We start from the raw sequence: 24888 nt of genomic DNA, 5'->3' as shown, positions 1-24888 counted from the left end.
AATTATTAAATAGTTAATAACTATTTAGTAACTATTCTACCTAGTTAAAATAAATACAAAGTTGCCTGTAAAATAAAAATAAACCCTAAGCTAGCTACAATGTAACTATTAGTTATATTGTAGCTATCTTCGGCTTTATTTTATAGGTAAGTATTTAGTTTTAAATAGGAATTATTTAGTTATTAATTGTAATTTTATTTAGATTTATTTAAATAATATTTACGTTAGGGGGATGTTAGGGTTAGACTTAGGTTTAGGGGTTAATTCATTTAATATAGTGGCGGCGGTGTAGGGGGGGCAGATTAGGGGTTAATAAATGTAATGTGGTTGGCGGTGGGCTCCGGGAGCGGCGGTTTAGTGGTTAAACATTTTATTTAGTTGCGGCGGGGTCCAGGAGCGGCAGGATAGGGGTTAATAACCTTATGTAGTTGGTGGCGGTATAGGGGCAGCAGATTAGGGGTTAATATGTATAATGCGGTTTAGGGGTTAATAACTTTATTTAGTTGCGGCGGGGTCCGGGAGCGGCAGGATAGAGGTTAATAAATATAATGTAGGTGGCGGTGGGCTCCGGGAGCGGCGGTTTAGGGGTTAATACATTTATTAGAGTTGTGGTTGGCTCCGGGAGCGTAGTTTTAGGGGGTAAAACAGTATAGTATAGTGTGGGTGCTTAGTGACAGTATAGCAAGAAAGCTGCGAATAAGCCGAAGAGCAGCGAGATTGATGACTGTTAGTTAACAACAGTCCGCTGCTCATCGCTCCGTACTTGGTGCGTGGCTTTTTGACAGCTTTCTTGATAATTTTGGAGAGCGTATTCAGGTCCGCGGCGGCGATGTTTGGCGATCTTAGGCGAGCGTATTGGGGCCGTTGAATGCAAGAAAGTCGACGGCTTGATAAATAGAGGCCAGTGTGTGAGTGACAGACGCATCCGTGTATGGTAAATGGACCGGAAGTCGGGGAGAGCAGTCAACGTCTGAAGTTACCACACGAGAGTGAAGGTCCATAAGACAGCGGGGGAGCCCTTTGAATGCTGAAGGAACTACCTTGTAGGGTACATCCGGCTACGCCATTGAAAATAATTTTGAGTAAGTTACTGTAACTGTGACACTTCGCGATAGTGGGTATGTCTGATTGGTGGTATAGTATTAGTAACCCGCAGAGCACATACATATTTTGCACATAATGAGTAGGTTATATGAGACTATTTTGCTTTTGATAAAAAATGATTGCAAAACAAAATTGCATTTAAAAGTTAAAGGGCTCAAAGATATGAGGACTCAGGTGTTAGAAGTAAAAAAAGGCATGCAAAGAGCTTTAACATAGAGATACATACATATACATGTCTAAATATGGATATGTGTATATATATATATATATATATATATATATATATATATATATATATATATATATATATATATATATATATATATTTGTGTACATAGGTATTTATGTATTTATATGTGTATATATATTTTACAGACATACAAACATTGTGCATTGGAGCCCTTTGCAGTCATGTAGCTGAAATCATTAAAAATTATATTTTTGCAACATTCATATGTGTTAAAGTGTATTTACTAAAAATATTGTACATTCCAATCTTCTTCAAATAGGGGGATATGTAAGTATCTGTATATATCTATACCTATGTATAATCATACATATAATGGTATAAATATACATTTAACCTAAATTCAATCAAATATATACAGTATATATAGGAATATATACTTAACAATGTTCCGAACAATAGAATATACATTATGCCATATAAGCTTCTGTATTTGTGCTTTTAAATAATCGGATTTGCACAACTTATTGGGTGTTAGGTTTTATTTTTAAATCGCAGCTCCATTAAAATCTATTGGGGATGCGATTATGCATTCGCAACCTCGTGTTGTCTATCTTTTATCGTGAGTATGCATCTGCTTGAGGGCAAACTTTTTACTTTCAACTTACAAACTGCTGAGTGCAAAAACTTATGTTTAGCATACGTATATATATATCGCTCGAACTCAAGCGCAAAATTGCGATCCACTCTAGCAAAATCAATTTAAAAATGTAAAGTATCTCATGCAATTCCAATGTTGTGAGAGTGTTTCATATAGAAGCAGCTTGTGGCCTGGAGTTTCATTTAGTAACCCGGTGAGAACTGCCTTTTAAATATCATGACCACACCCTAGCAAGGAAGTTGTTGCTATAATTCAACATAAAACATTAATTTTACAGTAAAAGAATATGTTTCGAATGCACAAACTTTTGTTTCCTGACGTGCTTTTTCTGTGTTATTTTTAATTATGCCGATGGTATAGTTTAGACTATACAAGACGTTAGTGATATATGAGAAGGGGCTATTGCTCTGCCTTCCATAAGATCTTTCAGTCTCTCTTCACTGTTTTGGATATCGCAAGATTGGTATAATTTCTTTGTAGATTTTGTTTCTGTGTTTTAAAAGACAGCCCATGTGGGCAAATTGTGCTTGATTTTTACTAATTTTTTTATTATTCTTTTGCTAGTCAGAGTTATTTAATCATAGGGGCTGTTTTGTATAGTGCAATCTAAATATATATATGGTCAAGAGAACTAAATATGAAAAACAAGTTATCTTGGGCCATAAATGAGGCAGCCACATCTCCTTCTGCTTGCCCCATTAGATCTTATTAATCAGTTATAAGAGCCAAACAATTGTTGGAAAGAAATAAATTAGTCTGAACTACCATTGCTTTGATAGCAAAAACACAAAGATCCCGGCTTCTGGCAATCCCTGGTAGCCTTGCCTGTTTTCCTTGCTGCCATCTGATCTATAAATGGAAATCTTATTTCTAGGAAATTTCCAAAAAGACATCCACATCGAGAAACCACTCATTGGAAAAAGACTAAAAAAAAAGGAAAGAAATTTTTTATTACATACAACATCAGTAAAATATAAATCCCCTATATCACTCTGCTAGATATGGGTATGTAGCCACTTGAGGATATGTGCAGCTTCTTACTTGCAATCCTTTCCTGGGCTGCAATACTGATTGAGCAAAAAAAAAAAATACTAGTCATAAAACTGTAATATTTTTAAATATTCTCCCCAGGGCTCGAACATTGCTTAGAATTCAAGTCAGAAACAAGAGATGAAATAAGAAATCCCTTTTCAATATTAAATTTATCTTAAGCATTAAAGGGACATAAAACATTAAGAGCTAGATTAGAAGTGGAGCGCAAAAATATTAGTGCTATGGAGTCAGAACCCCACTTAAATCAATAGCGCTCCTATTCTTGCACTCATATTACCAGATGAAAGTAAAACGTTTCTGCTTGATATCAAAGTGACAAAATTATGTTCATCACCCAATATAATGTCCACCATAGAAAAATACATCACACTATCAATAAACTTTGGCATATCATAAAAAGAGATCCTATTTTGAAAAACATTTTGAGTGACAAGCCAATGACAGTTTACAAAAGAGCATCTACTCTTAGGAACATACTAGCACCCAGTAAAAGGGTGAAACACATTAATTTTAATAAATCTTCAAGTTCAGCCAATAGTTCTAATAAAAAAAAAATCCATTTTGTTAGAGGGACATCTACAAATGTAACAATAGAGGTTGTAATGCTTGCAAATACATTAAAGCTGGAGCAAAAAAACTTCACCTCTACTAGCTCAGGAGAAGTTTTTGAAATTACACAATTTTTCAATTGTGATTCCAAATCTGTTGTTTATCTTATAGAGTGCTTATGTGGCCAACAATATGTAGGGCAAACCTCCAGAATCATGAGAACAAGATGGGGTGAACATTTTAGGAATTGTAAAAATTGCCGAAACAAAAAAAATCAAACACAGCATCCACAATAATTGACTAACCTTACACTCTATTAATCCTCATATTTATATAAATTTCTGCCTATAGATTATATCCCCAAATCTACAGATTACAACAGGTTAGTTAGACTCCGACAGAGAGAAACTTTTTGGATTCATAGATTGCAAACTTTGTTCCCATTTGGTTTGAATGCTAATGTAGATTTAGCAGCATTCAATTAGGTTGATTCTCTTATTTTATCCTTCTTGGGTCTAAAATTGTATATCTCCCTCAGCCCTTAGTCATAATTAAGTGTTATATTCACATTCACACTTCTAGTCAGCCACTAACTAGCTTTTACTTACTGTCACATTTTTCATTAGTCCTTACCCAGTTCATAGTAAATGTCACATTTACAATTTAATATATCCATAGTCGCACTATATTACAATTTTAGTCAGTCGTTAGCTATCTCATATTTTCCCACTTCGGACATAAATATTTCTGTCTTTTGTAGACTTTCCTTAAACAGCGTATAGATATGGATATTTTACCATTTGGGAAATATCACATAGTCTATAATATTTTCACACCAGATTAAGTTTGAGATAGCTAGCTTATAGCATTTTATAGCAAATGTTCCATTTAGAATCAAATTATATCCATAGTTGGAACACTCTATATCTTTAGTTAGCTGTCAGCTAGCTCACACTCTATTACCTAATATAGTTGTTTTTTTTTATGGATATCCCATCGATAGCCCATAGATATGAATCTATTGTATAATGTATATTATTTTTACATTAGAATATGTTTGATTCATATGTTGGTTATGTGATGTATTCGCATTGTTTGCCTAGTAGAATTTAAAATTTGAAACTTTACTGTTTCTAATTAACTGTGCTGCTTTGATAGTAGTTTCAGCAGAATCCAATATTCCATACTCCATTTCTTTACGATTGTGCCTGTTATTTTTTACATTTTTACACAATATATGATTTATAGTGGTGTCTAGAAAAATGTCTTCTACTTGCAAAGAGTTTTTTTGTAACACGTTGTATCTCTACAGTTTTTCCTGTAGTTTATCAAATATCTGTGTAAATTTACAGATTCAATCCATACATTTCCAGTTATATACAATATATTCTTTCATGTTTAATTATAATAGTCATAGTCATATTACTTTGCTATTTGCGACATCCAAATTTAATTATGTTCAACCACATTTTTACTCTGGCCCAATTCTTCTAATAGTTTATATTGTTATATATTGCAAATAGTTAGCTATATTATCATATGTTTCCTTTTTCCGCTACTTCTTTAGCGTTCTTTTAGAATCCTATATTTTATGCAGACATTTCCTCCCATGTCATTGGATAATTTCAAAACTCTGGATAGCCAATGATACACAATGTGGCGGCTTAAATAAGTGGCATTTTTTAATTTTTTTTTATACGATATCTTTTGCCTGATGAAACGACCGTAATATTGGGTCGAGAAACGCTATTAAATCTGATTTTTACCTTTTTAACGGAGGTGTCTGCCTTTTAACTTCTACGGAAGAAATTGCACTTTATCACTTTGTTAGTGATTTTATATCAGCATTCTGCTGACCTTTGCCTGCTTTTTGCTATCTGATACAACCAGACCAGATACAAGTTCCGCCCTCATACGGGAGAAGTATCCAGTTAGCTGACTACTGCGAGTGTCAGCCTGCCTGTTTGCACTGTACAAGTGCCATCACAAATTGTGAGTTTTATTTCATTCTCTCTTTTGACCATATCACATATGGATTTCACTATGAGGCGCCCCTTTTCTCTTTGATTTAGATCATCAAGGTGAACTGACATCGTTCTCCCCAAGTGGAGCTGCCACACACATTTTTGAAATTGGATTCCAACTTGGATTTTCATTCTCACAGCCTATCATTGATTGCAAACATATGGACTTTTATTGTTATATTTTAACAAGTATTACAATATTATTTATATTATTTACAACATTTTGTGTTCATGTATATCACATTGGCCCTTGTTTTAAATTTTATTTTTATATATATATAACTAGCCATCTGTTTATAGTGCGCCACCTTCCTAGGTGTTTTTCTCACCTAGCACTCTGTTCACTTTGTATGACAAGGAAGGACTCAAAGGTGTATTTATACAAAGATACTGTATACAGTATATGTGTTTATTTGTATGTGTGTCTGTATGTGTGTTTGTATGCGTGTATGTTTGTGTGTGTATGTATGTGTGTATGTATGTGTGTTTGTATGTATGTGTGTATGTATTTGTGTTTGTATGTATGTGTGTTTGTATGTGTGTATGTTTGTGTTTGTATGTATGTGTGTTTGTATGTATGTGTGTTTGTATGTATGTGTGTATGTATGTGTGTTTGTATGTATGTGTGTATGTATGTATGTGTGTATGTATGTGTGTATGTATGTGTGTATGTATGTGTGTGTGTGTATGTGTGTATGTATGTGTGTATGTGTGTGTGTATGTGTGTATGTATGTGTGTGTTTGTATGTATGTGTGTTTGTATGTATGTATGTATGTGTGTGTTTGTATGTATGTGTGTTTGTATGTGTGTGTATGTGTATGTATGTGTGTGTGTGTGTGTGTATGTGTGTGTGTATGTGTGTATGTATGTGTGTGTTTGTATGTATGTGTGTTTGTATGTATGTATGTGTGTGTTTGTATGTATGTGTGTTTGTATGTGTGTGTGTGTGTATGTATGTGTGTATGTGTATGTATGTGTGTATGTATGTGTGTGTGTATGTGTGTGTGTATGTGTGTGTGTATGTGTGTATGTGTGTATGTATGTGTGTATGTGTGTATGTGTGTATGTATGTGTGTATGTGTGTGTGTATATGTGTGTGTGTATGTGTGTGTGTATGTGTGTGTGTGTGTGTGTGTGTGTTTGTATGTGTGCGCATACATATGTATGCATACATACACATAGAAATAAACACACGTACATCTAAATATATACACTATGAGATTATGCAAAATATGTTTTATACATTAATTTCAATAATGATGATTTTACATTAAGTATGTATGTATATATATGAGTGTAATAATGTTTTACATGTATTTTGTTATATATTTATTCTAGCCCTAAAACATTACTTTTATGCTTGTCATATGCTCGTGCGCCAGACATAACTCGAATAATTCTTCGGGCTCCATTTATGCTGCTTCGGAGTCCCATCATTTCAGGTTCACCTGAAGCGGAAGTTAAGAAGCAGCTGCTCCTTAACCTGTCCGCCGCCTTTTAGGGGGCAGCATTGCACAAGCATTTCACTATAGCGAATCATGTCTGCTCGACATTTAATACATTTAATACCAGATTGCGATATTCTTAGCACAGAAGTGCAATATTGCTAGCACACCCTGCTCTATAAATAGCACTCCCCTTGCAATCTATACCTAAATAAATGCTAAAAAGAATCATGTACTCAAAAAGAAAAGATTAGCTTGAAATTAATATGCAATTCTTTTTAATTATGTGATCAATCACAATCCTTTAAAAAAGTTAAATGATGTTTCTACAAAATTAATCATTAAGCTCTATTTGAGTTTTTTGCAGAGAAACAGTTTAATCAGCTTATCTAAATGATTATGATCGACCCTTACATTAGTTATTTAACGAGAGTCTATTTAAAATTAAACTTTCATGATTCAGATACTGTAGGGTATGCAATTTTAAACAACTTTCCAATGTACTTTTATCATCAAATTTGCTTTGTTCTATTTATATTCTTTGTTGATAGCTTAACCTATAAAGGCTCATATGCTAATATCTAAGCCTTTGATGGTTGCCTTTCTAGACAGCGCTAGTTCATGTGTGCCATATAGATAACATTGTGCTCACTCCCAGGGAGTCAGCACTGATTGGCTAAAATGCAAGTCTTTCAAAAGAACTGAGATAAGGGGGCAGTCTGCAGAGGCTTAGCTACAAGGTAATCAAAGAGGTAAAAAGTATATTAATATAACAGTGTTAATTTTGCAATACTGGGGAATGGGTAATAAAGACATTATCTATCTTTTTTTTTTTTTAAATAACTTTTATTGAGGTTAAATATGCAATATAACAGACAGATAAAATTTCAAGTGTCATACAAAAATGTAAAGAAAAGAACACAGGCACTTTGACCAAAACATATAATTATATCCGTTACACCACGGTTTTACTAAATATGCTAAAATTAAACCTCACATTTTCTATTTTTTCTTGGAGAGATGGGATTGTCCTCCCCAATCTTAAGAGGTCGCTTATGGACCTCAACCAATTATTATAACATTAATTCTATGGGAGAATAAAACTATTAACATTAAAACAATATTGAGTAAACACTATATATATAAAAGATAGAGCTTTTTAGGGTACTTGTAAGTAAAATATGAGTAACCCTTTATATAGCTCAATAAAAAACCTGCTATCTCATAGCTATGTATTTACTTACAAAGAAAAAAATATATATACTGAAATAGGTAGGTACATTCAATAATAAGAAAAGAGGGATACATTGTACTATCCATAATCTCCATGACAGTAGGATGGTATACATATTTATAGTTGCAAGTAATATGGAGAACTGTAAAATAAAATAATGCTGTCAGCTATCCAGCTAGTACCTTAAGTGTATTTAAGTATATCGATCGCCTTAAACTTGAGATAGAAGATGGGAGTTCAAACATCTGCTCTTGAGTTATAGTAGATTAATAGCATAGATATGCTGACAAAAATATAATAGGCAACATTATATAGCGTTACATAGCAATGACATATGTTGCACTGATTATAAATCAGCATATTACATATGTAGATTGTGTTAATGACTCAGAACATCATATGCAATTATGCTCAATTTGCAGTGTCTATTTGTCTAAATAAGAGCTGAAAAAACTATTGAGTAACATTAGAACAATTAACTATTATGTAGAAGGCAATATGTGTTCCAGTCAGAGTTGCCAATGCCTAGGTTTTTATAGGGATACAAAATAGTGGTAATAAAATTTGGGGGGGGGGGGTAAGATTGATAAGATCAAATAGGTGTAGCTCAAAACTAAAGGTTAAGGGATTGGAGTTTAAGCATAGAGATAATGGCAGGGGATTGTAGGAAAAGCTGTAATAGTGATAATACCAACTATAGTATAGTAACCTTGCTTATTTAGTAAATTGGTTGTATCTGCTAAGAATTATACCTGAAGGTTATAATGACCTTGTGTGCAGGTAGCCAGAGGTATAGGAATCAGGGCAGCAAAACACTGTGATGGCAGGCAGGTATTTAGCGTTAGCTAGGAGTAGTTTTATATAACTATGGGCAGTGAGAGGATCCTCAGATTGTAAATATAGTGAGGCCCCACCGCACCGGCCGTATGCGGCGCCGCCTCAGATCCTATAGAAAGAGGATACGGTCCTATTCTAGTATATTATTAGAACTAGATAAAGTTGTATATATACCCAAGTATGAACATTAATATCACACATATAATCATCCTAGCAATAAAAGGCAAGTTTGGCGTACCTGGTATAGAATAGTCATATTAGCATTTCTCTTATACTGCCCTTTACCGACATCACTGCCTAAAATACGAGAGGGATCTCATAGATAAAGTTAATGAAGCTGTGTCAGGGATATACATAACTTTTTCCAAAGATTAATGACTGACAGAGAAAGAAAATGCGCCCGTCTGGTAATACCATTCTTATATGAATTTCTTAAAGGCATTGATAATGTGAGTTAACACACACATAATTAGATTATCATATAGCCCTGAGCGGCCAATACAGTGGGTGATGCAAACAATCAAACAACAATAGTATAAAGGTATGGTGATAAACTTTTGTTTTTGGTAAATCTATATAGGGCATAAACAGCTTACATTAAATCAGGGAGCAACTAATAGAACTAACTGCATATTAACAGAGGTTCGCTACAGAAATTATTGTTAAGTTTTTAACCTATTCCTATCCTCTGGGAAACAGTCCACATGGGAAGGGCAGTTGTACCCGTCAGTAGTGATGTCGCCAGGGGTGCCAGTTGTGAGGATGTTTGATTCTGAAAGCCGAGTCTCTGTTTCCCCCTGTTCTGTAGTAGCTTGTAAATAGGGGAACACCAGAACGAAGAACCCTGTTCCCAAGCACCGGGAGGTGAGATAGCTGAAGGAATAGTAAACCCCGGATCAGCTGGAAGAAATAATATGTGTATCGCTTCACCTACGGACTGCTCAGCAGCTGCGACAGGACAAGGAAAAACCTCTGCCGTTACATCAGCAGAGGGCCATGCTGCCAGAGGTTCCGTTGGAAAGATTCTCCTCCGTTCCTCCATGTGGAGTTTCTCCACTTGTTCTGCATCTCCAGGGGATGACGCTTCACAATAATTACCACTTGGATTTGCTAGGTGTGAGTTTTCCGCATCGCTATTAGGAGTGTTCTCATCTTTGGCTCCGACAGGAAAATGATAGACGCCATCAAACCTGTCTAGGTATGTAGGCAGAAGGTCTCATAGCGTCTTAAGAATAAGTGTACCAATGTCTTCCATTATGATAGGGGGTAGAGGGTATTTGCAGTGACAGACAAGAGAGCACTGCTCACTTGACGGTTCCAGGGATGTAGCTGCCAAGGGGGGTTTATGTGAGGCCTTCTCCTCCTCTAACAACTGCCTCGCTTTAGAGCCCGGAATGCTGGAGCTGGCGAAAAAATAGTTAACAATTGCAAATGCACTTAATTAGATTGAGCAGTTTCACGTATAATAAGCTGTGGATGCTTCCATAAATAGAAGTTATTCAGTGGATTAGCTTAAAACACTGTGCCAGCTCTCAGCATTGCGACCTGTCATGGCCGCTGCCCGGAAGTTCCCCCATTATCTATCTTTTTAAACAATACAAATTCTGGAGTAGACTGTCCCTTTAGATACTTAAACAATAAGTGTAAAGTTTTAGGGTCCATAAGCAATGGCTGCTGCTATGTTGTAACCTAGGTTTCCATCTCTGCTGAAGCTAATTAGGGACTATGGGGCCAATTTACCAAAGTGCAAGTGGATATGATGTATCATGTCTGCCGCACATCGATAAATGCTGACAACATATGCTGTAGGCATTTATCACTGCACAAGCAGTTCTTGTGAACTGCTTGTGCAATGCCACCCTCTGCAGATTTGGTGGCAGGGGGTCAATCAGCCCGATCTTATAGGATCAGGCGGATTGATTTCCGCGGCCTCAGAGCAGGAGGACAAGTTATGGAGCAGCTGTCTTTAGACCGTTGCTTCATAACTAGCTTGATAATTCGGCCCTATGTCACTAGAATGTGCAACCAGTGAGAGAAATATAGCAGTGTTAAAGGGACAGTATATACCAATTTAACTGCATGTAATAGACACTACTATAAAGAATAATATGCACAAATCTGATCTAAAAATCCAGTATAAAACTGTTTAAAAACTTACTTAGATGTTCCCAGTTTAGCTCTGTTAAAAAAAGGTTAGCTGGAACACTCACTGAAAGTGGTTCTATAGCAAAAAGAGCAGACACTACCCAATCCCCCTCCCCCTTTCTCTGCATTTGAAAAGATTATTTACACAAACAGTAGCAAGCTGGAGTAGGTATAGATCAGTATTCTCCTAAAACTTTGTGGCTTGATTAGGAGTCTGAAAATCAGCGCAAAGTTATTTAAAAATAAGCAAAACTATACATTTAAAAAAAAAAAAAAAGCTGTACAGGTTTTATAAATGGATCATCTACAAAACATTTATGCAAAGAAAAATCTAATTTATAATGTCCCTTTAAGTCTGGAGTCTAAACACAATTAATGGAACATAAAACCCATTTTTTTCCCCTTTTTTTATTGAGATAGAACATGAAAATTTAACATTTACTTCTATTGTCTAATGTGCTTTGTTGTCTCTGTTCCTTGTTGCAAAACATACCTAGAAAGGATAAGGAGCAACCATGCATTACTGGGAGCTAGCTGCTGATTGGTGGCTGCATTTAAAAGCCTCTTGTCATTGGCACACCTGCTAGCATTCATTTGTGGATTGATGCTACTTTAACAAAGGATACCAAGAGAATGAAGCAAATTTGATAACAGAAGTAAAATAGAAAGTAGTTTAAAATTGTATGCCCTTTCTGAATAGAAAAAGCTGGTTTTATGCCTCTTTCAATAAATAATGAAAGTATGTTACAAAGTTGTTTTACTACATACAATTTAACATTTTATATTACTATATCAAAATGTTTAATGTCTCTTTAAATAACTGATGAAGGTGTAAAACTTCCTCCTACAATTTAATAAAGCTATTACCAATGTAATAAAGCAGTTTACCTGAATTATCTGATGCAAAAGTACAAAATCGTACTCTTTGTCCTCCTGGACATATAGCGCTACTGTCCCTCAGGAGAAATAGCCCCTGATTGAGGAGGGTTATTAATAAGAAAATGTAGGGAGTAATGTGTTACTCTTTCTGTAAGCAACAGCATAACAAGGTAAATCAGTATGTTTTGATTTATAGTTATTCTACTTATTGGAGAACTTAAATCTATAGATTTGGATAGCGATTTTCGTAGGTTGATAAAAGAAATATACATCTCTACAAGACCCCGAGGTCCCCAAGGGGAACAGAAAAATAATGTAAACCCTAAAAATCATTATAAGAGGTCCCTGAATCTGTCTACAACCAATTTAGGGCCAGACAGTTACGCTTAAGTAAAAAGGGGTTTTATCGTGGGTGTTTATGCGCTCTGGTTTTTTTGTTTGTATTACAAGTTGAAAGTAAACGCGATCATTTGAGCGTAATTGAAGGTAACGTGCGTCAGGTTACCACGACCTGAGAGCTGTGGCTGTTTCGTGAAATAAAAAAGTGTCACAAAACACATGAAAAATGCATTACAAAGTAAAGTAACATACATAATAACACTGTATAGTAAAAATTATTTAAAAAATATTGCACTAAAAAGTTATAAGATATGAGGTCTCAGGTGTTAGAAAAAAAAGGCAGGCAAAGGGCTTCATCATTAAGATACATAATATAAATTTCTAAAGATGGATATGTGTGTGTGTGTATATATATATATATACACACACAGAGAGAGAAGCACCCAGATGCTAAATCGCCATAGAACAGGTTGAGCCAGTTGTTCGTTGCTGTGAGTGCACTTCTCTCTGTATGTATTTGGTCTCCCTATGGGAAAAAGGGGCAACCAGATGTGGACTCCTTGCTCAGTGTGCTTAGAGGAATATGGCTACACCTCACTGACGAGGCCCAATGAAGGCCGTATTAGGCAGGATCAGACTGATATACTACAGGAAAGTTCTACTCTGTAAAAAGCATTACTGGGCTAAAAAGTTGCACCCAGGTGGTAAATCACCATAGAACAGGTTAACAATAGTATAGAGCCAGTTGTTCATTCCTGTGAGTGCTCTTCTCTGTGTGTATATATATATATATATATATATATATATATATATATATATATATATATAAAGTGTGTACATATGAATTTATGCATTTATATGTGTATATATGTAGATGAAACCATGTAAAATCATATCAATGCAATATTAATTTTTAATAAAGTGTATACTGTGTATTTACAGTAAATATATCATATTCCAATGTTTTTCACGTAGCAGAATATGTTCTAAGTATTTATAAACAGATATTCCTATATATATCTATATCTATCTATCTATCTATCTATCTATCTATCTATCTATCTATCTATATATCTATCTATATATATATATATATATATATATATATATATATAGATATATCTTGTACCAAAATACAATCAGATTTTTGTAGAAATAAGTTTTTATGAATAAATAGAAGATATTCTGATATGTGAAGAACAACAGAATGTAAAATATTCATATTTTCATGGACTTGAGAATATGCGATCGGGTTTGCATGCCAGTAGGATGTTAGTTTTTTTTTCTTCTTCTTCTTTTTTTGCTCCATTGACTTCTATGGGGGAATAGGTTATTACGCACGTGATATTCTGAAGTTTGTCTTTTTACATTTGTTGGGTTAGAGCGCAAGCAAAAAACTGTTTACGTTCAACTGGTAATACGCAAGCTACCGATGCGGGCAAAAAGATTATTTATAGCGCAGTTAACGCTCGAGCGGAAGCGTTAGATAATGCTCCACTTTTAATCTGGCCCTTAGTCTTACAAAACTCCAATATCTTACCCAAGTAGTTAATGTCTTATCCTTAACAATATCTACAAAGAAAGCAGGGATCTTAGGGCCCTCTGCTTTCTGAGACATACAAACCCATTACTCCCAGAAAGAAAATGTACTTGTAATCAGATTCCCAAGGTGTATCCTTGAGTGACATTGGACCATATACATAATCACAGGCTAGAGTAGACATGAAAGATAACCAGAAAGTTGGGGAGACTGCAACACTGTCCTTCCTGCAACTAGAGGATAGTGCTATGTAGGTTACTGACTGGGTGTACCCTCTGAGAGGGTTATTGTGGTGTCTGTGTATTGGAGGACTCAAACCTTCTCTTTTATCTGTGAAAAATAAGAAAAACATATGCAGAGCTCCATCTTTGCATATATTTTGCTTATTTTTCACAGATAAAAGATGCACATCCCCAAAATCTTAAGGGGTGAGTACAGTTACATATACCCATACCCTTCCTGCTTGAGTAAATTTAGTTTCTACATATTTGGAGTAATCTAGACTCTAGATTACTCCAAATATGTAGAAACTAAATTTATTCAAGCAGGAAGGGTATGGGTATATATAACTGTACTCACCCCTTAAGATTTCGGGGATGTGCATCTTTCTACTCCACATATACATACCAGTATTGATATAACTGTAAGACAGTGTGACAAAGAAAGAATGAAAAATATTTATTATAGGAAGCTAAACATTATTTCTATTTTTATACCTGTAGAATATAATCCCAATTAATTGGTTTATATTGTTCCAGTCTATCATACTTAGATAGGCTATTGGATATTATCGCACAAAGTATTTTAAGATGTTGTGAATTTATAAATAACTAATTAATTAAACCATCAAATATCATAAGCACAATATCTAAAATCAGGCTAATATCGAATACTACTTCAAACATTGTCAAAGTGTATTGACATTACTGATACTAATCTGGAAACTAACTATAATAAATAACAATTATTATTTTTCAGTAGTTTGTTTCAAACTTCTCAACTACCATTGTACAGTGTTATGATTCTCACTAAGCAAAAACTACTAAATGATTGTGCAGATATTTGCAAAGTAAAAATAAACAAGAGTTAACTTTATCATAAAGATCTATAAAACACTGTTGCCTGACTTTGCACAGCAAAAATAAATAAGTTTGAATTTCATCACAAAGATTCACAAAATTGTCTATATTAGTGTAAAGAGGTATATGCTATTACACTTAATAACTTTTGCCAGACCTCTTCGTTACTATTTTACTACATTATATAAAAGAGTTATATGTTCTCATATTTGGTAATTGTTGCCAGACTTTTTTGTTACTATTTCACAGTATTGTGATTTTCCCTCTTATATATATCAAATTCAGAAGATGCTTTAAGCAAATCTGTGCACAGCAATAGCAATAACATTCAACTGTGATTATTATGGTAAAGAGCTAAAACCAGCATTGCGCATAGAAAAAATAAACATCTGTTATTACTATTGCAAAGAGCTAGATAATTTTTAACTCTCAAATACTTAGCAGTTTGTGTAAGATCTCTCTGCTTTTATGTTAGAGTATTGCGCTTTCCATCAAAATAATCCAACTCACAAATGTTTCTGCAGACTTTTGTACAGTATCTAGGAACAACGTTTTATCTTTGTTAAGACCAGTGAAGAACGTCATAATTAATTAATAACTGTATCTACAGCTATAATAAGTAATACAGTACACAAGCTATAATTTATCAGAGTGTCATTCTCCAATACCTAAGTTCACTTGAACTCAGTTGAGTATACTTTACAAGTTTATTTCTACATCAGTCATATAAAAACAAATTACGATTTGTTAACAGCGTTACACCTGACACAGAAGAATCTTTTTGTAGGCTCAGTGATATTTTCAGATTTTTACTCCCAAACACTGCAATTCACAGTAGTATTCATTATGGTTACAAAATCACATTGATGTGACTTTAGATTTAGTTGCTATATTGATTACCACTGTTACTCTTGTTGAGATCAGCGATATTATACACTGCGGCTCAAATCATACTGAACAGTAAGACTAAGGCCTCTAGTTATCAATGTGTCTACTTACCTGCCATCGCCGGCCCCAATACGCCCGCCGCCGCGGACCTGAATACACTCGCCAAAGTTATCAATAAAGCTGTCAAAAATCCGCACACCAAGTACGGGGCGATGAGCAGCGCACTGTGATAGTTATCACTCATCTGATCTCGCTGCTCTTCGGCTTTTTCCCAGCTTTATTGATAAGCTGTCACTAAGCACCCACACTAAACTACACTGTTCTTCCCCCTATACCGGCGCCCCCGGAGCCCTCCGCAACTAAATAAAGTTATTAACCCCTAAACCGCCGCTCCTAGACCCCGCCGCAACTATAATAAATGTATTAACCCCTAAACCGCCGCTCCCGGAACCCACCGCCACCTAAATTATACCTAGTAACCCCTATCCTGCCCCCCCTATACCGCCGCCACCTATAATAAATTTATTAACCCCTATCCTGCCGATCCCGGACCCCGCCGCAACTAAATAAATTGTTTAACCCCTAAACCGCCGCTCCTGGACCCCGCCGCCACCTATATTAAACTTATTAACCCCTAATCTGCCCCCCCTACACTGTCGCCACCTATAATAAATTTATTAACCCCTATCCTGCCCCCCTACACCATCGCCAACCTATAATAAAATTATTAACCCCTAAACCTAAGTCTAACCCTAACCCTAACACCCCCCTAACTTAAATAATAATTAAATACATCTAAATATTATAACTCTTATTAACTAAATTAATCCTATTTAAAACGAAATACTTACCTTTAAAATAAACCCTAATATAGCTACAATATAAATAATAATTATATTGTAGCTATCTTAGGATTTATTTTTATTTTACAGGCAAATTTCAATTTATTTTAACTCGGTACAATAGCTATTAAATAGTTATTAACTATTTAATAGCTACCTAGTTAAAATAAAGAGAAATGTACCTGTAAAATAAAAACTAACCTAAGTTACAATTACACCTAACACTACACTATCATTAACTAAATTATTCCTATTTAAAACTAAATACTTACCTGTAAAATAAACCCTGACAGCTACAATGTAATTAATAATTACATTGTAGCTATTTTGGGATTTATATTTATTTTACAGGTAACTTTGTATTTATTTTAGCTAGTTAGAATACTTATTAACTCCTTAATGACCGACGATGTATGCCATACGTCCTAAAAAAAAAAGCACTTAACGACCGAGGACGTATGGCATACGTCGTCGGTTAAACAGAGCTCTGGAAGCGATCGAAATCGCTTCCAGCTGCTCTAACAGTATTGCAGGCTTGCCTTGATGTCTAGGCATCCTGCAATACTGTTGCCGAGTGCCGGGACCGGATTGATCACTCCCCCACGAGTGATCACTTCCGGTTCTGCTCCACGTGGAGCCCGGCAGTGTTTCAGAGCATCGGAAGCGATCGGACATGCTTCCGATGCTCTGCTTGTGTGCTAAGTGCCTCGGTGGGTCAAGGCACTTAGTTAGTTATAAAATAATAAATAAAATTGAAAAAAAAAAAAAAACGGTTAAAATAAAAAAAAAAGCCCAAATAGCCCCCCCCTCCCCCTTCACTAGGCATCCAAGATGGCGATGCCCAGTGCATCATGGGGCCTCAGGGGGTGTCCCTAGCCTGCATCATCATAGGGGCAAGCTAGGGTCACCCAATCTGAGCCTCCCACCCAAAAAAAAATAATAATAATAAAATACCCCATTTGTCTGATCATGTCAATATTTGTAAATATTGACACTGATCAGTGTGGATCTCCCTCCCTCTCCTCACTTGCGATTTTGTTGGAGAGAGAGAGAGACCTGTTTTTTTGCAGAGAGAGATTTAATTATTTTATTTGTTAAAAAAATATAGAACCAAAGGCTCTTTTCAGAGCCATTAACCCCTAGCTTGCCAGTGATCACTATAAATCACTGGCATTAGCATAGCTGCACTTTTGCTGTCTGTGCATTTTTTTAGGGGTTAATTTTTTGTTGTTGTAATTTTTTAAAAATCCAGAGGCTCTTTTCAGAACCATTTAGTTAATTTAATTTAATTTTCAGAGCCCTTAACCCCTAGCTTGCCAGTGATCGCTATAAATCACTGGCAGTAGCATAGCTGTACTTTTTTGCTGTCTGTGCATTTTTTTAGGGGTTAATTTTGTTGTTGTAATTTTTTAAAAATCCAGAGGCTCTTTTCAGAACCATTTAGTTAATTTAAATTAATTTTCAGAGCCATTAACCCCTAGCTTGCCAGTGATCGCTATAAATCACTGGCAGTAGCATAGTTGTATTTTTTTGCTGTCTGTGCATTTTTTTAGGGGTTAATTTTGTTGTTGTAATTTTTTAAAAATCCAGAGGCTCTTTTCAGAACCATTTAGTTAATTTAATTTAATTTTCAGAGCCATTAACCCCTAGCTTGCCAGTGATCGCTATAAATCACTGGCAGTAGCATAGCAGTACTTTTTTGCTAGTTTATTTAGTTAATTAATTTAGTTAATTAATTTAATTTAAAAAAAAATTAGTAAATTTTTTCTGTGACAGATACAAAAATGTCACAGAAAATATATAGTGCTGAGGAGGCGTATGCCATCCTTGCGTCAGAGTCAGATGCCTCTATGTCTGACTCAGACCCCAATTTTGACCCTGCCATATGCTCAGATACATCACTAGATGCAGTCTCAACTGATAGTGATGTATCTGTGGCTGCTAGACCCCCTACCAGCCCCCCTGCTAGCCCCCCTGCCAGAAGGAGGCGTGTTGCTGCCATTGCTGCTGAAGAGTGGGTAACACCTCATCTCCAGAGGCCAGATATCCCACCCTTCACAGCAAATGCTGGCATAAATATAGATGTGGCAGGTTTTAGCCCCCAGCAGTTTCTGGAAGTGTTTCTGGGCGATGATGTATTGGGGAACATTGTCGCCCAAACTAATTTATATGCCCATCAGTTCCGTGCTGCAAAGCCTGGAACATATTTGGCAAAGCAGCAATGGGCCCCCATCAATGTGCCAGAATTCGAAAAATTCTGGGCATTGACCATGCTGATGGGCATCATAAAGAAACCCTCCATTCGCTCCTACTGGAGTACTAGCCCCATCTGCTCTACCCCCATTTTCTCCCAGATTATGTCGAGGAAGAGGTATGAAATGATTCTGCATTTCATGCACTTCAGCGACAACAGCCTGTGCCCCCCTAGGGAGCATCCCCAATTTGACAGGCTGTATAAAATCCGCCCCCTGATAACCCACTTTTCTGCCAGGTTTGCAGAGGCTTATACACCTGGAAGGAATATATGCGTTGATGAATCCCTAATGAAGTATAAGGGAAGGCTGGGATTCAAGCAGTTTATTCCTTCCAAGCGCTCCAGATATGGGGTAAAGGTGTATAAGCTCTGTGACAGCGAGAATGGGTATACTCAGGCCTTCCGGGTGTATGAGGGAAAGGATAGCCAACTTGACCCTCCAGGTTGCCCAGAACATATGGGAACCACTGGCAAGATTGTCTGGGACCTGATATTACCCCTAATGAACAAAGGGTATCACTTGTACTTAGACAATTTTTATACAAGTGTCCTTTTGTTCAAGCTACTGTATTGCTTTGATACAGTAGCTTGCGGTACAATTAAAAAAGAACCGCGCAGGTTTCCCAGGACAGCTTGTACGCACCCGGCTACGAAGGGGGGAGACCTCAGCTCTGCGCCAAGAGGAGCTGTTGGCACTTAAGTACAGAGACAAGAAGGATGTATACCTTCTTACCACCATCCACACAGAGAGGACGGTGGCGGTTTCTGTACGTGGCAGAGCTGAGATCATAAGGAAGCCAGTGTGCATCAAGTCTTATAACCGGGTGGGGTTGATCTGGCTGATCAGCTGCTGCAGCCCTACCTAATTATGCAGAAGACAAGGGCCTGGTACAAAAAGGTTGCAATTTACCTAATGCAGATTGCAACCCACAACGCTTTTTTGTTGTTCAAAAAAGCAAACCCCAGAGTTAAAAAGACTTTTTTACAGTTTCAGCTCCAGATTATTAAGGGGATTTTGTACCATGATGCACCTGCTCCCCGGGCGGTGATGGGAGAGAGCAGAGTTGGGGCTACCCATTTTATTTTTAAAATCCCCCCTACTGCCGCAAAGCAGAAACCACAAAAAAAATGCAGAGTCTGTACCAAGAGGGGGAAGAGAAGGGACACCATATATCACTGTCCTGATTGCCCTGGACAGCCTGCACTCTGCATTGGGGACTGCTTCAAGCGGTACCATACAATGGTCAATTTTTAAAAAAATAAATACCTTTGCTGTTATATATATATATATTTTTTTTTGGTTATGTTTACAGTTAGATGTTTTTTTGTTTTTTTTACTTTTACTGTGCCAGATTTTTACATTTCACTACTCTATTTTTTTCTAAAATTGGGCCTGTTTTTTTTTAACCAAAACCCCTGTCAAACCTATGCATGGGGGACATAGGTGTTCTCAGGGTGCCTTGCAGAAAACAACCTGAAGTATGTTTTTGTAATAACTTACAACAGTCTCTCCTAAATCATAGTCAAAAAGCAATGTGTCTGTAAAAATGAAAATTGAAAAATTACCACCATACACTTTCTCCAATTTTTTGGGCTAAAACGGTTGCTTCAAAGGCATCAAAGCACACCATATATAATACCTTGGGGTGTCAACATTTAAAAAATATACACTTTGAATGCAATAAATAAAAGTGGGGTATGCGATAGGCCCCAAACTAAAGATAGGCCTATCAGAAGAAATACTCTCATTTTTAATAACTAAAATCCCAAGTCATAAAATTGTAACATAACCTTCCCAAAATCCTGGCAAACCTACGCATGGGGGGCATAGGTGTACTCAGGGTGCCTTGCAGAAAACAACCTGAAGTATTCTTTTGCAATAACTTACAACAATCTCTCCTAAATCATAGTCAAAAAGCAATGTGTCTGTAAAAATGAAAATTGAAAAATTACCACCATACACTTTCTCCAATTTTTTGGGCTAAATTGGTTGCTTCAAAGGCATCAAAGCACACCATATACAATACCTTGGGGTGTCAACATTTAAAAAATATACACTTTGAATGCAATAAATAAAAGTGGGGTATGCGATAGGCCCCAAACTAAAGATAGGCCTATCAGAAGAAATACTCTCATTTTTAATAACTAAAATCATGTAACATAACCTTCCCAAAATCCAGGCAAACCTATGCATGGGGGGCATAGGTGTACTCAGGGTGCCTTGCAGAAAACAACCTGAAGTATTCTTTTGCAATAACTTACAACAGTCTCTCCTAAATCATAGTAAAAAAGCAATGTGTCTGTAACAATGAAAATTGAAAAATTACCACCATATACTTTCTCCAATTTTTTGGGCTAAAACGGTTGCATCAAAGTCATCAAACCACTCCATGTATAATACCTTGGGGTGTCAACTTTTTAAATATAATCACATTTATGGAAAACAAATAAATTGGGGTATGTTAAAAGACCCCCAAAAAAGACGATAGGCAAAGAAAATATGTTAAATGTGAAAAAAAATCACAAACACATGTGAGACATTTGGCATTGCACCGCCCAAACAAGCCACCAAACCTATGTATAGGTGGTATCACTGAACTCAGGAGATGTTGGTGACCACATATTGGTGTCTTCTTTGGTAGTAACACATAACAGGAGCTGTGAATCCATGTCAAAAGTACAATGTATGTGAAAAATAACACAAAAAAAATGAATGCCCAATAGTTTGACAAAGACTAGTGGTTGAATTAGTGTATGGAAAGTGTTAAAATACCTGCATTTGAAATACCCTAGGATGTCTACTTTTAAAAAAAATATATGGTTTGATGGGGGTAAATTACATTGGCCGGCTTCAGAAATGTCTTAAATAGAACATGGGTGCATGGGATGTGAAAATGGGAAGTGTAAAAAATGGAATGCGCTTCCTAAAAATAAGGCCTTCTAGCCCCCAGAGAACCCGACACACCTATACATGGGTGGTATCACTGTACTCAGGAGATGTTGTTGAACACATATTGAGGTGTTTTTTGGCAGTAACACATAACAGGAACTGAGAATCGATGCCTAAAGTACAATGTGTGTGAAAAATAACACAAAAAAATGACTACCCAAAAGTTTGACAAAGACTGGTGGTTAAATAAGTTCATGGAAAGTGTGAAAATACCCACATTTCAAATACCCTAGGGGGTCTACTTCTCAAAAATATATGGTTTTATGGGGGTAAATTTCATTGGCCGGCTTCAGAAATGTCCCAAATAGGACATGGGTGCATGATGACCGATGTGAAAATTCCAAGTTGAAAAACTGGAATGCGCTTCCTAAAAATAAGGCCTTCTAGCCCCCAGAGAACCCAACACACCTATACATGGGTGGTATCACTGTACTCAGGAGATGTTGTTGAACACATATTGAGGTGTTTTTTGGCAGTAACACATAACAGGAACTGAGAATCCATGCCTAAATTACAATGTGTGTGAAAAATAACACAAAAAAATGACTACCCAAAAGTTTGACAAAGACTGGTGGTTAAATAAGTTCATGGAAAGTGTGAAAATACCAGCATTTCAAATACCCTAGGGGGTCTACTTCTCAAAAATATATGGTTTTATGGGGGTAAATTTCATTGGCCGGCTTCAGAAATGTCCCAAATAGGACAGGGGTGCATGATGACCGATGTGAAAATTCCAAGTTGAAAAACTGGAATGCGCTTCATAAAAATAAGGCCTTCTAGCCCCCAGAGAACCCAACACACCTATACATGGGTGGTATCACTGTACTCAGGAGATGTTGTTGAACACATATTGAGGTGTTTTTTGGCAGTAACACATAACAGGAACTGAGAATCCATGCCTAAAGTACAATGTGTGTGAAAAATAACACAAAAAAATGACTACCCAAAAGTTTGACAAAGACTGGTGGTTAAATAAGTTCATGGAAAGTGTGAAAATACCAGCATTTCAAATACCCTAGGGGGTCTACTTCTCAAAAATATATGGTTTTATGGGGGTAAATTTCATTGGCCGGCTTCAGAAATGTCCCAAATAGGACATGGGTGCATGATGACCGATGTGAAAATTCCAAGTTGAAAAACTGGAATGCGCTTCCTAAAAATAAGGCCTTCTAGCCCCCAGAGAACCCAACACACCTATACATGGGTGGTATCACTGTACTCAGGAGATGTTGTTGAACACATATTGAGGTGTTTTTTGGCAGTAACACATAACAGGAACTGAGAATCCATGCCTAAAGTACAATGTGTGTGAAAAATAACACAAAAAAATGACTACCCAAAAGTTTGACAAAGACTGGTGGTTAAATAAGTTCATGGAAAGTGTGAAAATACCAGCATTTCAAATACCCTAGGGGGTCTACTTCTCAAAAATATATGGTTTTATGGGGGTAAATTTCATTGGCCGGCTTCAGAAATGTCCCAAATAGGACATGTGTGCATAATGACCGATGTGAAAATTCCAAGTTGAAAAACTGGAATGCGCTTCCTAAAAATAAGGCCTTCTAGCCCCCAGAGAACCCAACACACCTATACATGGGTGGTATCACTGTACTCAGGAGATGTTGTTGAACACATATTGAGGTGTTTTTTGGCAGTAACACATAACAGGAACTGAGAATCGATGCCTAAAGTACAATGTGTGTGAAAAATAACACAAAAAAATGACTACCCAAAAGTTTGACAAAGACTGGTGGTTAAATAAGTTCATGGAAAGTGTGAAAATACCCGCATTTCAAATACCCTAGGGGGTCTACTTCTCAAAAATATATGGTTTTATGGGGGTAAATTTCATTGGCCGGCTTCAGAAATGTCCCAAATAGGACATGGGTGCATGATGACCGATGTGAAAATTCCAAGCTGAAAAACTGGAATGCGCTTCCTAAAAATAAGGCCTTCTAGCCCCCAGAGAACCCAACACACCTATACATGGGTGGTATCACTGTACTCAGGAGATGTTGTTGAACACATATTGAGGTGTTTTTTGGCAGTAACACATAACAGGAACTGAGAATCCATGCCTAAAGTACAATGTGTGTGAAAAATAACACAAAAAAATGACTACCCAAAAGTTTGACAAAGACTGGTGGTTAAATAAGTTCATGGAAAGTGTGAAAATACCAGCATTTCAAATACCCTAGGGGGTCTACTTCTCAAAAATATATGGTTTTATGGGGGTAAATTTCATTGGCCGGCTTCAGAAATGTCCCAAATAGGACATGTGTGCATGATGACCGATGTGAAAATTCCAAGTTGAAAAACTGGAATGCGCTTCCTAAAAATAAGGCCTTCTAGCCCCCAGAGAACCCAACACACCTATACATGGGTGGTATCATTGTACTCAGGAGATATTGTTGAACACATATTGAGGTGTTTTTTGGCAGTAACACATAACATGAACTGAGAATCCATGCCTAAATTACAATGTGTGTGAAAAATAACACAAAAAAATGACTACCCAAAAGTTTGACAAAGACTGGTGGTTAAATAAGTTCATGGAAAGTGTGAAAATACCAGCATTTCAAATACCCTAGGGGGTCTACTTCTCAAAAATATATGGTTTTATGGGGGTAAATTTCATTGGCCGGCTTCAGAAATGTCCCAAATAGGACATGGGTGCATGATGACCGATGTGAAAATTCCAAGTTGAAAAACTGGAATGCGCTTCCTAAAAATAAGGCCTTCTAGCCCCCAGAGAACCCAACACACCTATACATGGGTGGTATCACTGTACTCAGGAGATGTTGTTGAACACATATTGAGGTGTTTTTTGGCAGTAACACATAACAGGAACTGAGAATCCATGCCTAAAGTACAATG

Source organism: Bombina bombina, chromosome 2 (assembly GCF_027579735.1).
Source record: "Bombina bombina isolate aBomBom1 chromosome 2, aBomBom1.pri, whole genome shotgun sequence".
Taxonomy (NCBI): Eukaryota; Metazoa; Chordata; class Amphibia; order Anura; family Bombinatoridae; genus Bombina; species Bombina bombina.
Note: the sequence above shows the minus strand (reverse complement) of the source record.